This window comes from Manacus candei, unplaced genomic scaffold, assembly GCF_025592945.1.
Source record: "Manacus candei isolate 608988 ecotype Guabito, Panama unplaced genomic scaffold, ASM2559294v1 h1tg000045l, whole genome shotgun sequence".
Lineage (NCBI taxonomy): Eukaryota > Metazoa > Chordata > Aves > Passeriformes > Pipridae > Manacus > Manacus candei.
The window spans coordinates 9910215-9931172 of record NW_026138093.1 but is presented as its reverse complement, the minus strand read 5'-3'; the positions used below and the strand labels follow the sequence as shown (position 1 = coordinate 9931172).

At 42.8% G+C, this 20958-nt stretch overlaps 1 protein-coding gene and 1 long non-coding RNA gene across 5 annotated transcripts in view; one reads left to right on the top strand and one right to left on the bottom strand.

The window, feature by feature from the left end:
* The window catches only part of LOC127474864 (zinc finger protein 239-like), a 103034-nt gene that overhangs the window by 17670 nt on the left and 64406 nt on the right, over positions 1 to 20958 (top strand). The gene's annotated exons all lie outside the window — the stretch shown is intronic.
* On the bottom strand, positions 181 to 20830 carry LOC127474953 (uncharacterized). 3 transcript variants are annotated; one of them, XR_007906005.1, is made up of 8 exons: positions 20346 to 20830; positions 19211 to 19263; positions 15873 to 16052; positions 5047 to 5211; positions 4066 to 4363; positions 2880 to 3031; positions 2120 to 2239; positions 181 to 911 (listed from the first exon to the last, which is right to left on the bottom strand). It is a non-coding gene; the product is annotated as an uncharacterized LOC127474953 (long non-coding RNA). The 3 variants fall into 3 exon arrangements; XR_007906003.1 differs by lacking the exon at positions 19211 to 19263; XR_007906004.1 differs by lacking the exon at positions 19211 to 19263 and having other exon boundaries at positions 2895 to 3031.

The window sequence follows — 20958 nt, the reverse complement described above, 5'->3', positions numbered from 1 at the left end:
TAGAAAAGCAGATGCCAGGAGACATCTCTTACTCCCTATCTTTGCTTTTGCCATATTTAAGAAATGAATCACGACAATAATACTGGATTGTGAGTTTGGGAATGATGGGATAGTGATGCTTTGTCAAGGAGATTAACAGACCAAATAACATTATCATCAATACAGAGTTACCAAGGAATAGCCAGTTCTTAAGGAGTTGTTTTATTGTCACTAGTATAGTAACACAAATTGAGAACTAAAATCACTCAAAAGAAGTTGCAGCTACAAAATTATGGCATTTGGTGAGTTAGGCATCTTAGTATTGTTAGTCCTTTTTTTACTTCATCGGATGATCTTTATGACATTTGGTGAGTTAGGCATCTTAGTACTCTTAGTCCTTTTTTTATTTTGTCAGATGATCTTCCAACCCAACCCATTCCATATTTCTGTGAATAAAAATATTTGCCTATCTATGCATAGTGCAAAACACAAAGCACTTGCTGAGGACGAAGCCTATAGACATCTCCAGAAAGCAGAGTACACAGCTGGAGACAATTCAGTAGGTTTAAGGCTGTGCTGCTGAGTCAGCCACACACCTTGTGATAGCTGCTGTCCTCAGCCAAGCACCACCAGAGGATGGGAGATCCAGGGTGCTGCTCATGCTGCTCATGAAGGCCTGGAGCTGGACAACTGTGGCAATCACAGTCCGTGGTGAACATGTGGATGTGGTGAAGGTGCATTTGTGAAAAAAAGACCATTTGTGAATATGGGACCATGAGGTCTCATGGAAATCAACCTCTGTTGCTTCAGCTGGTTGCTGTACATCAGGACAGAGGAAGATGCTGCTGGCATAGAGGTCTTCCTATTTGTAGATGGTCTTCAAACATGGTTGAGGTTTTTTTCTTCTGAAGCTTGTCTGTATTCCCTAAGAGCTGTAGAATTGAAAGAAAAATATCTGTGAGGCCAAAAAGGGCACAGGTTGATTTCAGTGAGAATTGTAATCCATCTGCAGTGGGAAGTCCTCCAGGCACCTCCCCTGTCCCATCTGCTACTGGACCACCTCTTGCTCTGAAAGCTGAAAACACATCTAGTCCTTCACTGAATACCCTCCTGCCACTGTAGTGGCACTGTGATTTCATCACTGACCCTAATTAAACTCCCAAAAGGGAAATCTTATAATAGAATCATAGAATCGTTTAGGTTGGAAAAGACCTCCAAGATCATCGAGTCCAACCTTTAACATTCCAGAGACAATTTAACAGTAAAAGATCTGATGGAATGCTATGACAGTCTTAGGAAAACAACAGGGAAAAAGTACCAGCATTAGCAAGGATTTCTTTAGAGGAACTAAAACTAACAGACTTGGAAATTGTTTTTTCCCAATTTATGTTTTACTGCAATTACTGATCAACTCACTGCTACCCATCTCAGACAGACCCACAGGCCTTCTGTTTCTCCACAAATCCCTACCAGGAATGGCAGGTGGGATGCTTTGCCATATGACAGCACAGCTGCATCGCAAGTCCTAGTCTGTATTGGAGCCCAACTATTTCTGGAGTAAGAGGTGGTTTATTATTATCTCACTTGAAGAACACAGTGGTTTCTGTGTTGGGAGGGAGGAGGGAAGAGCAGAGGGTAATACAGAGGAAGGCTGATGTTTCCAGATTTTATTCACATGATTCTCTTTTTATGCCACAGAGCCTATCCTGGCTATTTCCACCCATATTAGTTTGCAAAACAAACTTCCCTCTTGGCCACATTTAGGAAAATATTTTCTCTTAAATTAAAGGTGGTTCTTCAGTGGGCAGAGCTGTGAGTGGGAACCATTCTCCTAAAGGACCTGTCAGCCCACACCTGGATGTCCATCAGTCTCCTGGGCTGGGACATGTCTCTGCAGGGGGACCTGCACAGTCTGGGATCACTCCAGGGAACTGGATCCCACAGATGGAAGGCTGAGCCCTGCCATTGCTTCCTCCTTGCTTCAGGAGGAAGCAGTGAAGAAATTTATTCTGTGCTTATTTTTCATAACAAACCCATCTAGACAACATAATGGAGATGAAATCCAGGAAGAACACCCTGTATGCTTGTCCCACTACCAGGTGTGGAATCCACAGGAAACCAACAATTTGTCAGACAGTACCTTGACTAATCCAATGCCAGCAATAGGAATACACAGAGACCATTCCTGCCCAAACCACAATGCACAGTAGGAATGTGAGGGAGATCATGCCCTCATTCCTGGTGGGAAATTCAGGATTACCTGGAGAGTAGAAGAAAATAAAAAGAAGCCCAGTGAATCAAGCAGATATGCCAAGGTATGAGCCTGCCTCATAAGCACCACCCTGAGGAACTGAGCATGAGCAAAGTCCCCCACAACAGCTGATAAAGAGAGAGGGAACCTATGGATGAGAGAACAAATAGGCTCTGGCTCAGGATACCTTAATGAAGATACCTGTAACAATGCTGACTTCATCAACATTCAAAGCTAATTCTTGACTCCCCACCACAACAGATACCAATGAATGTATTCCTCTTCCAAAAAACCCCAAACCAAGAGATGTGAGAGCCATCCTTAATGATGGCTTCAAATGTCATTAAGGAAATCCCTTCAACTGGTTTTTAAAGACTTGTTTGTCCATCACCTAAGGAAGACAACAGGGATTTCCACCGTGAAAGAAATTTGAATATAAAAATAACTTTATGTGACTTAATATAGAGGCAAAAATCACTTATCCCTGACTGGTAAGGGGAATTCTTGGGAACTGGCTACGTGCTCATCATGTACCACCTTCCCTCAGCATCCCTGTATCTATTGCTCCATGTAAAACTCTGTTCACATCAAGCTCTATTGGCGAAACACTTTCAAAGCAAAGGGAAAACAAACTTGTGGAGAGATTAACCTGGAATTTCCTCACCAAGGATGCCAGTTGTTGGTTTTCCAGTTTCTGCATCTGACATTTCAATGTGGCACTTCAGCGTAGGATTGTTTCTGCTTCACAGCAAATTTTATTCTCCTCAGGACTGATGCTACCTCTCCCATTTGCTGAGAAAGCTGAAAAATAAAAGAAGTTTTAATTATAAATACAGATCAAGATCTTCAATCAAGGGTTCAAAAGGTTGAAGAGGTTCATAGTTTAAACAAGCGGATCATGTAGCACAGAAAGGTGGGGATTGCCGTGACTGCTATGAGTTGGAGATGTTTCATTCCCCAGCTGTTCAAATCAACTAGTGACATTTAGATTTCTTCCTCACTAAAGCTGATGAACTCTTCTGTGAACCAAACATGTTACGAGAAGGCAAAGAAAGTCTCACATGTAATTAAGAATACCAAAACATGTGTAAAAAGTTTAACATTACCTTGATGCAATTAAAAACCATTTTAATAAAAATTAGACACTATTTTGTAGCTCCCTTTTACCCACAGGAACCAAAGAGGGGGAACAAGCAAGACCAGCAGCTGTGTAGATCTCAGAGACCCCAGAGCACATCTCCAACTGACCCTGCATCCCACTGGGCCGTCATATAACTTAGTCCTCTTCCAAGAGAATCTTGAGAACTCCTTCCTGTCTACACATCCCAGGCTCAGCACCTCCACCTGTTACCCTCTCAAGGGACACAGGCACCCATGGCTACAGCAACTTCCAGTTTTCACTAGGGAGGTTTCAGTGTCACCCAAACTTTTCACAGTAGTAACAGCATGTAGATATATTGGTGAGCATAAAACAGGAGAGTAAAAGTCAATTTGTACTGACAGAAGCAGGTGGAATTCATACATTACAAACTGACACAGAATTTGACAATGAGAATTCATGTTAAAAAAAAAGAAAAGGAGAAAAAAAAGTCTGTATAAATCAGAAAAATATGTGTTTATGTGAAACCCTACTAGTGTAGTTTTAAGCAGTGTTAGACTCAAGAGAATTTTATTTATTTTTCTGAATTATTTAACTTTTTTTAGCAGAAGAACCTTATTTGGTCAAGTTAGTTTACTCATGAACATCACTGTCTGCACAAGTGGATAACAGTTCACTTTCATAACCAGAAATATGTTTCCCATCTGTTGATAACCAGGCTCCCAGTAGAACATACCTGCAGAATTCAGGATGCCACACAAGTATCTCGCTCCCACCGTTTTAAGGTAGAAATTCCTTCAGGAAAATATTTGCTTGCTGAAAGCACATAAGGATGTTTTTCCTTGGTCACCAACTCAATTTTCCATTTGAAAACACCTCATTTTCTATTTCAGCAATTTTTACAAATCTTTCACAACTGCCTGTTTCACATAAGCTCATTGCACAGTCTTTACGGTAGTCGACTGTCACATTTGTTTTGTCAGAGGAAGAGTCATGTGTCCTCTCAACTGGGTGACCACTGGCCATGGCAATATCTAAAGGAGAAAACAAAGAAAAAGTATTTTCTACCAGGTTACTCCCCATGTTTAGTGTAACAGAATGGGGTGAGTTTGGGTGAACAGGTCCGGTCATGGCTTCAGAGATATTGTCTGCCAAGGGGCAAATTTTACACAGCACTGGGGCCAGCCCACCAGATAATTTGTGGGTAGAAATAGGATATAATTTTCCCACTGCTGTAACTGTTTTAAACTAGGAAGTTGGCAGCTTGGGAAATTAGTTGAAAGGCTTTTCTCTTGCTGAGCTCAGATGAATCATCTCTTCTTGTTTCCTTTCCTTCTCAAGGCCTTGGCACAGTCCTATCAGGTGTCCCTCCAGCAGAGTACCAGATCCCAAGTCCAGTGAAGTTCACAGCTGCCAGACTGGACACACTGGGTGCAGTGTGCAGGTTTACTCATCCAGACTCTCCCGGGGAAAAGCCAGTCCTTTAGGAGAGGACTTGCCTCATCTGACATCAGACAGACCCAAAGAGTCATCCCTCCCAAAACAGGGCATTGGGCCAGGTCAAACAAACCCACCTTCACCTTAATTTCTTTTCTCACCCTACAGTTTTTGTGGTTTTAGCTTTAACTGGGAACAGATGAGCTTTCTAATAACAGCTAAAAGCTTTTTAGCTACTGATGTGCAGGGAAAGGCAATGAGGTCATAAAAGGAGTCTCACTTGGACAGGGAGCTGCAACAGCCAGGAGCAGGAAACACAACCCCATGAGGTGGGGAAGAGTCCATCTCACTGCCCTGGGTGCTCAGTTCCAGCGGTGCTGGATGTTCTCTGAGATCCTCTGTGGTCCCAGGTCAGGCTCACCAGGCTCCTCCCTTAGTCTTCTTCCTGTTGGGACATTAAATGCAGTGTTTAGCATCCATTATCTCTTATTATCTTTCTCCAGACAAAAAGAAATCAGCTGCCAGGCCAAGTGCTGTAAGGCTGCTCCTGGCCAAGACATCTGGAATGGAAGGAATGGAAGGCAAAGGAACACTCGTGCTGCTCAGCTGTCACTACAATGGCTTTTGCAAGTGCCAAACTCACACCCCTTTCCGCCTCTGGCTCAATCACAGCAGTAGGAGACACGTGGTCCTTCTGCAGGGAAAGAGTAATCCCTCCTGAGCCTGTTGGGCAGGAGGCTCCATGTCCAGGTCCTCCAGGCTCCTCAAAGTAGTGCCCTGCACACATCCCTCAGCAGTACATGCAACAAATAACAACCTGCCTTGCTGTCGCTTCCAAAACACACCAAAAAATTAGATAAGAAAGATATCTTGTGCTGAATGAGTGTTTCACTTAACGTAAGATGAAATATTTATTGTCAAATTGAACTCTGTTTTTAGTTTAGAAGTCTGACGGGAAATATCAGTTCAAATCAAATGAACAAACAAACAAAAACTTGGTATTTCTTTCCAAAAAAAATCCTGGCTTTAGTCAGAAGTTCATTCTCAGTCATTTCAATGAAACTGTCATGACTTCGTGAAATATGTTTTAGTAAAATACAAGTTTCACTTTTCAAATAAGAAAAAAGAAAATTGAAAAAATTTAAAACCTTCTTTATCATCCTGGCTCTGGAAAACAGAACCTGCTTCGCTCTTGGGAGCTTTTCATTAGAAGCTTTCATTAAACAACTCTTTTGCTGTCACCACCTGAGAAGTACCTTGAGGAAATTTCCAAATTAATTATGCATTAATTCCTAATTATGCAGTAATTCTTCATCAGAACTTAATAAATGCTTGTCTCTCATGGTCTGTGCTAATCTAGAGCTGCTGAGAGTTCCACCCCAAAACCAGATGATACAGGAGAAACAAAACCCTCAAGGCAAGCCCATTCCAGCTGCCAACAGGCACAGGAACCAGCTGCAAAAGTTCCCCTGGACACCTCTGCAGTGCCTCAGGCTACTGACGGCAACACATAGGATGTAAACCCAGGAAATGCTGGACCGAGCCGCCGTCCTGGCACTGCTCCACACGCACCTTCCGAGGTGAGATCCGTCCACTTCCACTGCACACCACACGGGGGACCAGTGATTCCACTTTACACACGGAGCTCCTGCTCCCCTCTACAGAGGATTTCCTCTTGCCCCACCAAGGATTAACAACCACCTTTTCTCATCCTCTTCCTATACATCCAAAAATGGATCCTATCTTTTCTTCTTTTCCAAAAGCAGGTCATTCAGTACTATCTCACACGTTACTTTATCCTGTCTCCTGCTGTGCAAAGCACCAGGTAACAATGCCTGTACCCTCCTTTAAGGGACAGCAGAGCGCCAAGGGACTGTCATCGACCTTAAAATCACAGAATCATTAGGTTGGAAAAGACCCTTAAGATCATCGAGTCCAATTGTTATCCCAGTACTGCCAAATCCACCACTAGATCATGTCCCTAAGTGCCACATCTACATGTCTTTTAAGTCCCTCCAGAGTATTTATACCCCAGAGGATGTTCACCTCACAGAACAGCTGCAGCACATCTGGCAGAATTATTTGCCCAGAGGTTAAGGTTTGTTTTTTCCCAAGTAGTTGTCAGCCTGAGGTCTGTATCTTCTATCCTCAGTCATTTTGTCTTCTCTTTAGAGGTCTTTTTGCCCCTTCCCTTGTTCTGCTCAAGAGATGTCTCCCTTCCTCTGCTCTCTGGTGAAATTCCTCCCCACTTCCCACTCTCCCAAAAGCCACCTCCTACCATCAGTTTTAAACTTACTTCAACAATAAATCACTCAAATCTAAAATGAAACATGCTCTTTGAATAGAAAATATTTTTCATTCATTTTTGGCCTGCTTCCTTTTCTTTTCCAAGTAATACTAACTTTCCCTTTTCAGAGCTACTGAAGTTGTCTGCAGAGCTGTAACAGAGTAAAGCCAGACCCTAAAAGTGATCACCTGCAAGCAGTAGATGACTAAAGCAACAAGCAGGAGGATCTAGGCTTCCTTCAGCTAACAGCAGCCACTCACACTCAGCTGACCAGCTCTTCCCCAGGTCAGACCTGACCCATTAGCCTGAGGCCCCAGTATCTGCCAAGAAAGAAAGTCACTCATTAATGCTATAGCATCACTTCCAGCAGTGTCCTCTCTCAAAGTGAAGAGTTAACTGACCTGAACAGTTAAGAGACCTGAAATACTCTCACCCATTTGTTGTGCTTGTTCCTACTCCAGCACAAGTTAAATAGCTCACTGCCCTTCCAGTCTGTGTTTTCAGGCTTTCTGACTTCTGCCCAAGGTGACCAGAGCAGAGCTGTGGTGGGGGGTCACCCCAATGCCAGCCACGGGGGCTGGCAGAGCGGGGGTGCTGCCCCAGGGTTTGGACGTGCTTCCCTCTCCAGCCAACCATTAAGCACAGTCATGGACCCACAAAATCCAGTGCTGTTCTCCAGCTGTAAACAATGCAATACATTTTCTAAAAGATTTATTTGGTACCCTAAAGATCCCACAGAGAATGTTTAAGTTTTGATCAGTTTGGGGAAAATAATATTACTGAAGGAAGTAAGGCTGCAACAGAATAAGCCCCAAAGAACTTCAGAAGATCCTACAGATTTTATTTTCTACTCTAAGTTCTTTCACAGAAAAGGAGCAGTATTTATAGAAGAGATAATTTTTCTATCACTTTCTGTACCAGTTTCACTCTTTGATCTCCTGAATACCACTCTCAACAAGCCTTTACAGGAAAAAAAACAACAAAATGAAATTATGGGAAGGGATGAAACAGCTCTTTCCTGAATGAGCCTATGATTGCAGTTTGTTTCTACAGCTCCAACAAGGCAGTGCAGAGAAAGCAACCAGCAGGACATTGTGGCTGAGCTGAGAAATCTCTGCAAAAATCCTGAATGTAAAGCACACTTTGGCTTTCCACCAACTGCTCTGAAAAGAAATTCCACAGTAACCATTAGAAAACATTACTAATTTTATTATGCTTGCAGCGCATTAGGAAGAGTAGAATGAATGAACTTTTCCACTGATTTAACTTCTTTTATTTCAAAACCTCTGTCCTTATTTACTAATGCTCTGTGGTTTGGTTCTGTTTTGTTTCATTCTGAACCCAGAAGCCACCAGGCTGGGGTTTTTGTTGCTTGATGCGGCTGTTGGGTTTCTGCACTCACACAATCAGTGTGAATTCAGTGCAGAGCTGCATGAAAGTTGCCAGCCAGGGCTACAGAAGTGGAGTTATTTAGTAAGAAAGATCACAAGCACCAGTAACACACATTCTTCCTTACGGAGAAAATGTGCAGCACACTTCCCTCCTGCCACAGTCATTTTAGTGCCCACTTCTAAATGTCTACTTAAAAACCAGGAAGCAGGAATTTGTAAGAGAATAGACTGACTGTAAGACAGGACCTCTTAAAGAAGAAGACAGTGTGAGTATCTCAAAAGCTGCTTTGTCTGAGGAAGCTTTTGTGCCTCTTCCATTCCCTTCTCCACGTGCCTGAGCAGTTCTTTCCAACTCTCAATCATTCAGCTCCTCTTCCAGAGCCCTGCACAGGACATGCAGAAGCCACTTGGATCCCAGAGAAACAGGCACACTACAGGCTCCTCCTTCTTTATAATGCAACTAGATTTCATAATGGATTTTTACTTTTACTTCTGGACTGAGGTCAGCAGTATCACTGAGCAATGCAACAAGGCAAGTCCGAACTGCTGTGTGGGATTCTGCAGTTGGAAAGCAGGGAAAAAAACCACACCTCATAAAAAACTTTCCAGGAACCTGCTTGTGGTTAAACCTGGGCAGAAACCTTGTCCCTCTGGGCATTGCAACAGCAATGTAAAAGACTGGATTTGAGATCTGCTCCTAAGTCTGGCACTCCTTTGGCACTGCAGGGGGTCCCAGAGCAGGAGAATCTGAGGTGCTGAGCTTGGTTTGTTCCCTGGCAGGGATCAGTGCTGAAGGATACCCTGCTAGAACACACACCAGGGCAGCAGCAGCACTTCTGCTGTTTGACTGAAGTTGCGTCCATCACATAACTTGCCACAAGCCACTGGGACCAGAGGGAGGGCAGAGGTAAACCAAAGGAACCCCTAAGGAGCAATTCCATGATAAACTCAGCTGACTCCGGCACCACAGGACAGGGGGAGGAAAATTTCAGTGCCCATAAGCACAGGGGACAGATGAGGGTAAAATCTGCTGCTTTCTTATCTCTGTTTTGGGTGGGGTTTTTTAGGGTGGCAAGGAGGCAAGTCAAACTATCCAAGTTGATTTTAACCATCAGCAAAGCAGTACAAGGTTACAGCTGGGAAAGTGACCTGGAGGGTGGCTGACCCTCTCCTTTCCCTTCTTCCCTATAAGCCCAGGTAGATCCACAGAGCCATAAGCTCTTTTCCTTGACTTGACCATTGTCCTTGGCACCCATAACAAGCTTTTCTCCTCCCTCAGCATTGCCCTGCAGTTCACAGTTGCCCTGTGCAAGGTGTCCCGCAGCCAGTCACAAGCAGCACTCCCAGGCTTGGGCTGACATAAACTTTATCTGGATCTAAAAATAGCAATGTTTCCTCCAAGTACACAGTCCATCCTTTCACCAAGATACTTTTTCACTATACTTTGTCCCTATTGTAATAAATAAGAAATGGTAAAATTTACTCGTCAAATTATATATTGTACTTTTCATATATTATAGCTAATGCTTTGTTGGGACTGGGGAGTTGTAAGCTGCGGAATAGTTAACTGCTGTGTTACTATTATAAGTTGACTATCCTGCAACTGGCAGTTCCCTAGTTGGCAAGATGAAGTATTCTGCTTTGCTGAGCACGTATACTACATCCTGTTTTTCTAAAAATATTGTCTAAGTGTACTCATTAGAAAAGGAAGAAGAGAACAAGGATCAGGGAGTCAAGGACAAAGATGATAAAGAAGAGCCAAAGAGAACATCTGGATACCATTCCCATACTCAGCTCCAAGGACATTAGGGCTAATTAAAACTACTGATGGAAAGTCCCTGGCAATTAAAATGGGCCTACAACAGAACCAACCAGAACAAAGCCCGCGAACTCAAGCCCAATGAAGAGCTACCAAGTGACTATGGGAGGGGAGTTGAAAAAAGTATAAAAGTTACTGTTTGTCTCTATTGAACTTGTGGGCCGTTGGAAGAGCAGGGGTCTCTCCAGGCCGCCCAGCGCGCTGATTTGCTTATTTGCACTTTATATAAATCTTATAATAAATTTTGCTGCTATATTTTGATTTGGTTTATTTACCTATAACACTATTTTCATCACATGACCCACACACCGAAAGGTCCAAACATTTGCAAACTCTGCTCCAAGAAGAAACCAGTGCTCCTGGAAGGATTAAAGTGCTTGGTCTATCCTAAGCACTGCAGCACCTGGTCCCTTGTCGTGGAAGAGATGGAGGCTGAGCCTGGGCAGACACAATTTTGGGGGTTATTTAGCAGATATCATACAGAAGTGATCAGTTTCAATTTAATCACAGTGCTGCAAAACTACAGTGCCCCTCCAGTGAATTTGGCTGTTTTGGTTTGCTCTTACAGTTCTAGTCCAAGGCAGTAGCTTCTGTGTTAGAAAAATGCTCCAATGCGGGGACGTTTGTCTACCATTACACTTTCCTGTTCCAGGCCCAGGACATTAAACTTGAGACATTTCCTTAAAAAGAAACCCAAACCACGCCACCACCACTAAACCCAAACAAGCCAACAAAAAAACCCACAGCAAGACTCCTTGTTTCCCTTAGCTTGTGCCTTTCCTGCCCTGGCCTGGAAGGGTCACCTCCAGCATGTAAACAAGGCTTCCACATCTCTGGGGGAGAAGTTAAAGACTGACATCAGTTCCAGGGATAAAGCATGAGGTAAATGCAGCCACTCTCACAGAAGGTCCCAGTGCAGGTCGGCAATTTTTTTCCTTACAGTCTTCCCCCCTGGCTCTTGGGCACAGTCTTTAACAGTGACTTCACAGTGAACTTATGATCAAAAAAACCCAACTGTGTGCCGATCACAAATGGCCCTGAATTCACAGATTCTGAAATTCACAGATTCTGAAAGTGACCCCTGGCAGCAAAGGTCTCACTGGCTGCTGCTGGCTGGGCTGAGTTGCTCAGCCAGGACTGGCTTAACATGTTTTAACATCTGATTCAAATTATCACAAGAAAACAAGCTGTAGCTAAGGAATGTAGCAGCAAAAATGTACATTGTGGTATTTGGAGCTCCAGAGGATTGCTTGGTTTGAGGAATTGCTAACAGGACTAAACCCTTCACTCAAATTCAGCCCAGCTAAACAGCAGTTGTATTACAGTCCTAGTGCAAGCTGTCAGCAAAAAAGATATCAATATTCTGAGAATCTGACCCAAAACTTTGATTTTTCTTTCGTCTTAATCATTTTTCACAGGAAGAGGTAGTTTCCAAGCAGAGAATTTGGTCATACCCAGCCACATGAGCTGTTTCAGATTAGCCTCTTCCTCAGCCCCCCAGCATTGAGTTCCCCTGGCACTGTATTCAGGTGATTTTTCCATTTTCAGTGTTCCCTGTGAGTGATACTCAATTCCTCAAATGCCTGCTTTCTGCAAGCATAGAGCAGAAGTCCAGGGGAAACATCTGTTGCCTAATCTAGAATTTCCAGGAACAGACAAAGAACTTTAGTACCTAAAAACTCCTTTCAGAAGTTTATTTTACCTTGTGCAGATAGAGATTGCACCACATCCTTTGATGGTAAATTAAGTATGTGTTAAATAGAAAAAAATATGAGCTATTTATGCCTTCAGCAAGGATTTTCCCCTTCTTCTACTTACCAAGAAATATGCTTGAGGAATTTACTTATTCATCAACTAAATTTTGTTTATATTGCAATAGTCCTAGAAACTCTACTCCTGAACGAGGCTTCATTTTGACTTTCAAGAGCGAAAACCTCCAACATGGACTTTCTCCTATAGCCAAGGAATCTTACTTTGATCCACCCTGATAGCACAAAACCCCTTTCATTGAATACAGAAATACCCAGAATAATAACATTAACCAGAAACTCAATGTGAGAAATGAACCAGAAGACATGAGATGAAAATCAAATGTTGTGATCACAGAAGAACCTAGAGTTTTTTTCAGTATATGCATGACTACAAGAAGTGGTTTGGGCTTCTATTCCTTTCTGCTTCAAGCAACTGTTACCTTTTTTTTATATGTCTTATTTCATGTTCCAGGAAATTGAAAGCAATAGGGTAGTCTCAGCATTAACAGTCGATGTCCCATTATACCTTTGGTCTCAGTATGTTTTGTCACTGGTTTTGGTTTCAAAGCCTCACTTATCTACAACAGCTCTGTTTTCACATTTGTGAGGTATTCCCCTGCTAATCTGGTACACCAAGAAAATAGACCACGAAGTAATTTATGGTTGAAAGATAAACATTATAACTATAATGGTTTATGACAACCATTGTATTTCTCACCTGGCTCTCCCTAAGCAAGCAAAAACATCCATGTTCTCCCAGGCAACTCCAACTGCTGTTTGGATCTTCGTGTCCCAACTGTCTCGTGCAGCTCCAGAAGACAGAAAGCAACCCCAAAGCTGATCAGTGCAGGGGCCACATGTCTGCAGCATGGAAAGGGCCCAGCTGGAGCTGGGGGAGATCTGCCCAGCCCCAAAAGCACAGGGGGTGGAGGCAAAGGGAAGGAGGGAATCAGAAGAGGACAGAGTTGGAGTGTCACTGCCTGCTGGGAAAACTCCACAGTTTGATGAGCAGGGACTTCCATTAAGCCCCAATTTAAAGCAACCTTGAGGTGGCCCTTTATGATGTGTGGGGTCAGGCTGAGCCCCAGCTGGCTGCAGTTTAGGAAAGGGAGCAGCAAAGAGGGCACCTCTGTGCCTCCCACTGCCAGAGGCTGAAGACACAACTGTTCAGGAAGGAGACTCACTTCTCTCATCTCTTGCCCTCCACAACACCCACCCAAAACCAGGAACAGACACAGGGTGAGCTCACTGAGAGATGTGCTGAACAGCCTGGGAGAGGGGAAGAAAAGAAGAAAGTAGCACTAATGAAAATGACAATCAGTTCAATACTGCAGAGCTTAGAGAAGAATTATTGTGTCATTAGAACAACTCCCAATTTTCCACACAAGCACTTCTGCAATCCTAGCCTTGTATCCCCATGAAATCATCTTTCTGGACAAAAGGAACTGGAATGGACAATGCACAGCTTCCCACTGACACTATTTAATTAGCTGGGTCACTGATGAGAGATGTAGGAGAGCTTTTTCCTCCTCTCTACTCTACCCTGCTGTCTCCTTAAACTGCCTCTAGAAAAGAAATGGTGGCAATTTTGCATTTAAGAACTTTGTTTAAAACATTTCCTGCTCTCCATCAAAATCAGAGATTATATTATTCTGAAGTTAGATGGCTATCATGCAAATGTTTGAGAATTTGGAATATTTTTAAATGTTATTTTTTTTCACAATGAGATTTTAAAAAAATACTTTTAATTTTTTTTTCATTTTTAAATTCACATGAAGTGACATAACAGAATGTAAGAGAAGAAAAATGAAGAAGAAACAGAAGACATAGAACAAAAGGAATTCAGTTGGAAAAGAATCCTGGTGGAAAAAAAGGAAAGAAGCAAAGAAGAGAAAAAGGAGAAGGAGAGGAGATGAGGGAGGACAGAGAGAAAGAGAAGAGAGAGAAAAGAGAGAGAGAAAAAGAAGGAGGAGAAATAGAAGAGAGAATAACAACTGATGTATCCAAAAGACTGAAATTTGACATAAAGGAAATCTTTCAAAACAAGTTTTATTATGTGACTCTCAATGCAATATTAAGCAAAATGGAAAAACAAATCTGTCTCGCAGGGAAAAATCTCGTATATCCAGGTTTGATCTTTTTTCCTAATTAATTCTGACCTAACATCAGTTTGCTGCGTTTGCTGAATATTCATTCCTCTAAGGAGGCCTCTTGGCTTCAGTGTTCCTTTCACTACAGATCACAGTCCATGGACAAGAGTAGGGAAGATTTATTTAATAACTCTCACTGCTAATTTCATTCTACTTAAACACACATATCCCAGTGAATGCCACGTGCTTTTCAGCAGGATTTTATGTGTAAATCAGGATAACACGTTTTCAGAGCATTAACTGAAAGGAAGCATGAACTAAAACCTATTTAACCAATGAGGTATTGCTTTTAAACTACCACAAGGTCATAAAAAAGATAATTTCAAAGCTGTAAGTTTTCTAATTGTAATCAACAACAATCTAATGATGAAAGAAAGTCCATCTGAATGGCTGTCATAAACCTGTGCATGTCCTTGCTTATCTTTAAAGATCCTTTACTTTGTCATTTGGTAACATTTTCTCTACCAAATTTTGCTGTGCAAAATTAAAATGTGGCACTGGAATTAGAAATAACATTGTCTTACTGCTCAGTCTTAAAGGAGCAGTGAAACTCAGATGCAGTTTTATTATATATATATAACAAAGTCTATTTGTTAATATTAGGTGCAACTTGACAATAAAATTGGAAAAGTATAAAATGTGCTGGAAATCGACCTTTTCCTTATTTCTCAGTCATCTGTCACAGAAACTCTGTATTGGATTTACTCACTTTCCTGAAGTCTTTCTGCTGGTTTGGACCCAAACCTAATCTATCTGTTTGCAAGCAAACTGTTTCAAGTTTAACTATATTTTTGAGCTGTAAGGTTTATGGGATTTCTCTTTTCTTTGTTTTTGTTTTTCTTTTCCTTTTCCTTTAAAATGGTATGGATGTCACTCTACACTATTCTTACTCAACAGCTACACCTACACATCTCTCAAGATCAAGAGTTGTTGGGTTCTCATATTAGAATTCAAAACTGGCTTAAATTAATTGTTTCCATTGGTATTTATTCAACCAACGCTAATTCTGGAGGATGGCCATGAAAAGGGAATGCAAAAGGGACACACCTACACCAGCTAGAAATGGAAAAGCTTTCTTGAGAAAAATAAAACAACCAACAACCAACCAAAACAAAAACACAGAACAAAACACTCACAGTGTTCAGGGTGTATTTGCTCAATTCCCTTATTTCCAATTGCTATGAAGAGAACAGCCAGAGGGATTTAGAGCCTCAGTCACTGTAAATCAGCACATTGGAACTGACTTTCTTACAACTAAAGAACTTTGTGGGTTCTGGCTCAATATATTGCCAATGGTTTCTATCACTATTATTAAAAAAGTTCTTTAAGTCAATAGTTCTCTAAGTGCTCCTTGTCAGCACTTTCAACTTCTATTCTAAAACAGGTTACAAAATGCAGCTGAGTCTCTCTATATTCTTGGGCTAGATCAGCTGTCCCTGATAGAATACACCACCATTCACAGAAAAAAAATGAAGTACATAATACACCTCTCACCTTCACAATATGTTAACTACACAACTGTTTTTATTCTCTAGTTCCTAAAGTTAACAGTGTGACAAATTAGAAGCCAAAAGGAACAATTTTGGTAGTAAGAACTACTAATGCAAACATATTCTTCTGAACTTCAGCTGAGATAATAAATAACATTTTGTTCAACAGTGTTTGTGGAATTGTTACATGCACAGAAAAAGCGCTTTTTCCTACTCACCTCCTGGAGGCCTGACAATTGTTACAGCATCACTTATCAAGCTGCCCTGGCTGTTGGATGCAGTCACTTGCACTGTGGAGTTAGAAAATGGAATCAGGCCTTCAATGGGTACCCATATATTGAATTCCTTGGTGCTGCAGAACATCCGAGTATCATTTACCACAGAATAATGTGCTTTATCTGTTAGGAAAAAACAAGAAAGGGAAGAGAAGAACAAATGTTAGACCTTGTGTCTGCTACAGTTCACTGCCTTTAGGAACTAAGTCTTATTCCTACTCAAAAGAAGATTTGCTATTTATACCAATAACACACACACACATGAAATTTTGGCTATTGGGGAGAAAAATATTATTCATAATTTCTCCTGCTTTTGGCAACAGTTTATGGTACCTGTAAATCTTGGAAAATAAACAAACCAACACATGAAGCAACCCTGCAGTTGCAGAGCTGACTGCTCTATACTGCAAACAGGAGCCAGCTCTCAGAAATTACTGATCTTCTGGAAAAGTTGTGGGATAACTGCAGATTCCAAACATTAGTGTTAATTCTTGTGCCTATGATACACTGGTAAAAATTTCTGAATTCACTAGAAAAATGCTTACCTTAGGAGTTTATAAGCTAACTCATTGCATAGAGCAGAAAAAGTCACCTGCAGTAACACCTGCTTTCCAGCATGACCTGCAGTCCCCTCAAAGATAAAAGGATTTCAAGCATTCAGTTTATCAGCTGAAATCATCAGAGGACACCACAGCAACCTCCATGTTCTTTGCAAACTTTTTAAGATCTCAAACTTAAGATAAGACAATATTCTGCCCTACAAAAATAAAGAAACCCTTTCCAAAATACGTACTACAACTAGAAAATAAAAAAAAATTGTATGTCAGGTAACAATTTTTTTCAAACCAATGAAGAGTTCACTCACATATCTGAGAGCAAAGCTGAGCTCATTTAAAGATTATCCTGTATTTTGAACATATAAAGCGCTCTATAAATGATTAATATTATTACTACTGTTCATCATTCTGTGGAGAGCTCTCACAGTGAAGTCAAAGGAAATTCTCTGTTACAAACAACAACAGAATCACACAAGTCTAAGATCACAGGTATGAGAATGAGATTAAACAGAATATAACTATTAAAAATACTGTAAGTGAAGTCAGGCATTGTCACAGGTAGCAGATTGAATATTCACACCTGAGTCCTCTACAAAACCTAGATAAGATGGAATTACAAAAATCCTAGAAGATCAACGTTTTAAGTAATTTTTTAAGGGAAACTCCTTGGATTTACATATTTTTATTTCAAGTTTTAAATGAACTGTTAAAACTGAAATGCTATTAAATTTGAAATTGGTTTTCCAATCTCCCATATTCCCATGATGTGCTCTAACACATGTGTGTGTGCAGCACATTTCAGTCCTGCTCACAGGACATTTTACCATGGATGAGTGATCTGGATTTGCTTCTAATTTGGGGATTCCTATAAACAATCTCTGATTTACTCACAGTACAAGTCCACACAGTTCCATTATTTTGGTGTTCACAGAGTGGCACAAAGGGTGTTTTCAGTGATTCTTCTGGTAACAGATGACAAACTTATTTTCTGAGGTTTGGGGGGGGGCAATTTTGTAAAACTCTTTATGAACCTGCCTTGTAGCCCAGTTCCTTATTGCTCCAATTCTCCCTGGATGACACCGTGCCACAGCACCAGAGCACCTGGACAGACTCCAGCAGGGTGAAGGTGGGATGGTTTCATGGAGCCTGATGGATTCACTTTGGATTTCACTGAAGTTTACACAAGCCCCAGACCCTGTTTTAGATACAGCAATGAAGGCAAAACTTCTTATCCTGCCAGAAGAACAACCACGTTTCACACGTTCCACACACAGAATCCTGCAGGAGCAAAGTGATTTTGTCTGACATTATTCTCATGGGCCCAGGCTGCTCAACCAGCACCACAAAAATGCATCCACATTCCTTGAACTCAGCTCTTCAATTGTACATCAAACCCTCCTTCTGCACCTTTGTGAAACTGTCCCTGGCTGTGATTTGGGAGCAGATACAACCCAACAAAGCACATTTCTCCTGTCATCCATCACAGTTTCTCCAGTGTCTGCGACTGACACAACAACATGTGACTGTCATATGCACCCATTATTTTATTGACAATAAAGTCACTAGAAATAGTCAACTGTATATGTGACATATACATTCTTAAGGTTCTAGTGACATGAAACACTTAAGGACTCAGCTGGCTGTGGAAAAAAGATGCATTTTTAAAACATTTCCCCTCCAATGAGTGGGAAAGTTTAAATATTAGTGTTGACAGATTGGCACACAGGAGAGATTAAAACTTTAAGCATAAAAGATGCATTTTTTAAACATTTCCCCTCCAATGAGTGGGAAAGTTTAAAAATTAGTGTTGACAGATTGGCACACAGGATAGATTCAAACTTTAAGCATAAAAGTGGGTTGCCTAGTATCAATTTAGGTTCCAAATTCATGAGAAAATTAAACTTTTTCTACCTACAGTACAGTTTTAACATATTAATATTTTTATTTTCATTCACCTGAACCTGGAAGGAAAACATGTGTTTCCTCTGATGATATTTTTATTCCATTATTAATGTTTCTTCCAATGGCTAATATACTATATTTTAAAAATACCGTTTTGAGTAATAGAATATAAATTAAAAGGATAACACTCTATTCCAAGTTGCTTGGATAACAACATTACTATACAGTAATTATACAATTAGTTGTAACATTAAATTCTAGTTATAGCAAAGTGATTTCTTGACAATTATAAGTAAGAAGTATATAATTAGGAGAAGTATGTAATTACATCACCATTTGATTCAGCTCAAAAACGAACTTGCACATTTACAATGAGACAGACAACACAGCAGCTCAACATTTTTCATTGCTTCTAAAAAAAAGCCAAGGAGTACTTGCAAGTTTCCTAACCTAAATTTTACACAGACAAAAGGTGGTTTTATCCCTCTTCCCAGCCAAGCCACTTACTGCTGCTGGCAAGTAAAATGTTAGAAGAACATTTTTAAAATGCAGGTCTTGCTGGGGCTGACTTGCAATTTGCAGCTTTGCCACTTCTCACTGCTTCACCTCAGCTTTCAGTGGGCTGGAAAATGCAGACACAGAGATTCAGCCTGACAGACAGTGACACAGTGATAACCCTGTCACATCATTCCATGCCATTCCTGCCCAGCCTGCCCCAGTGGGGACCCAATTGGTGAGGAGAAGTGGACGAGGCCTCTCTTTTTCCATTTTTCATGGGTGTTTTTCTCTCCATCCTGCTCACGGGTCCTACTGTAGTCTTACCAGCAAGTCTGCTGCAGATCTAAACAGCAGGTGCCTCAGATACCAGGACAGTCCTAAAAGACATTGTTTACTTCAGACAAGTGGTTTGTACCAGAGCACCTCCTTGTCATTGCTGCCAGGAACAGACACCAGCACTCCAACAAGCAAGGGCTCTGCACAACACAGGAACAACCGAAAGAGGCAGAAAACAAACTCCTAGATCTGGTTCACCATGTCCTTTAACACCTAAGACATTGCAAACAACTGTACAAAAAGCTGAATTGGAAGGGGAGGAGGCTCAGAGCCACCATCTCCTGTAAGCTGTTAAAAAAGACTAAACCCTTTGCAGACGTGAAGGGCTTCCCGAAGCTCCTTCATCTTTCCATATTTGTGCAGTGATGGTTTTGTTCTTTTACTGAGCGTTCCCGCTCAGTTCTCCACAGCTCCCCCAAAGTATCTGAGGGCCTTCTTTCCTAAGCCTGCTATTTGAGAACAACCTCAGAAAAACTCTTCCCACTTTATTCATAGTTTATACCAGATAACAGGATCTCAGTTTTTCAGGAAAAGATCCAAATGAAGAAATTAGGGCTAAAGAATATCCATACACATACTTAAAAATTATCTATACTTGACACAAAGAAATAAAACGTGCTTACATTAAAAAGACACACAAATACATATTCCATTCAAAATCACTGTTTAAAAGCCCTAAGCTCAACAGCACTCTGGCTGGTGAGTAGCTGTGTTTGACGGTTCACTGTGTTTTTGGGTGGACACTTTGCAGGGGGCTCCCAAGCAGATGTGCATTCCTGTCACTAAGCACCCCTGTAAAGAGGTGAATTAAGCTCCTGGGGGTCAGTGGGGCGTAAATTACCGCTGTCCTGGGTCACTCCGCCAGGTACCTGAGAGGTGCCAGCCAAGAACTGCGGTTCCTTCAAGAGTGTCCGCAGGGAAAAGCAGGAGCGGAGGGACCCCGCCAAGTGCCACTCGCCGCCCCCCCGGGCAGGGCGGTCACCCCGCGCCGGTCGCAGCCACCGCGCCGGGGCCGCTCCCGGCGTGGCCCCAGCGCGGCGCGGGCTCCCTCCCGCGGCTGAGGCGCCCGGCACGGTTTGGGGCAGGCGGCGTGCGGCGCTGGGCTGGGGGCGGGGAGCGGTACCTGCTCTTCCTCGCGGTGCGGGGAGAGCGGCTCCGGCGGGCAGAGTTCTGCCGAGCCCATGCGCGCCCGGCGACAAACCCTCCGTGCGCCCCGCGGGGAACAGCAAAGGTTCCGGGGCCGACCCCGCGCACACGGCGCGGGCGGGGACCGACAGTTCGCGCGTGCGCCGATCAAGGGCTCAAAGCCCCGCCCACAGCTCATGAATATGCAGCAGGGCGGGACATTTGCATCCCCCGGCCCGGCGAGCCCGCCCATTGGTGGGGCGGCGGCCAATCAGGCGCTGGGGCAGAGGGTGGGGGCGGGGCAGCGGCCTGAGGCGGCGGCGGCCGCCGGGGCAGAGCCCGGGCCGTGCCCGCGCCGCCGGACGGGCCTGCGGGGGCTGCCCGCGCTCCCTCCCTCCCTGTCCCTCCCTGCTCGGCCCCAACCTCGGCGGGTCCCTTGGCAGGCTCCCGGGGAAGGATTGCCCGCAAAGGTAGGGGATTGACGTTTGCGCCGCCGCCGCCGGTGGCGGAGTTTGGCCGGGGCGGCAGCCGGGCTCGGCTCCCGGCGCGCTGTCCTGGCCGCCGCTTCCCTGACCTTTGGAACTGCTCGGCGCCGGGGGAAAACAAACAAT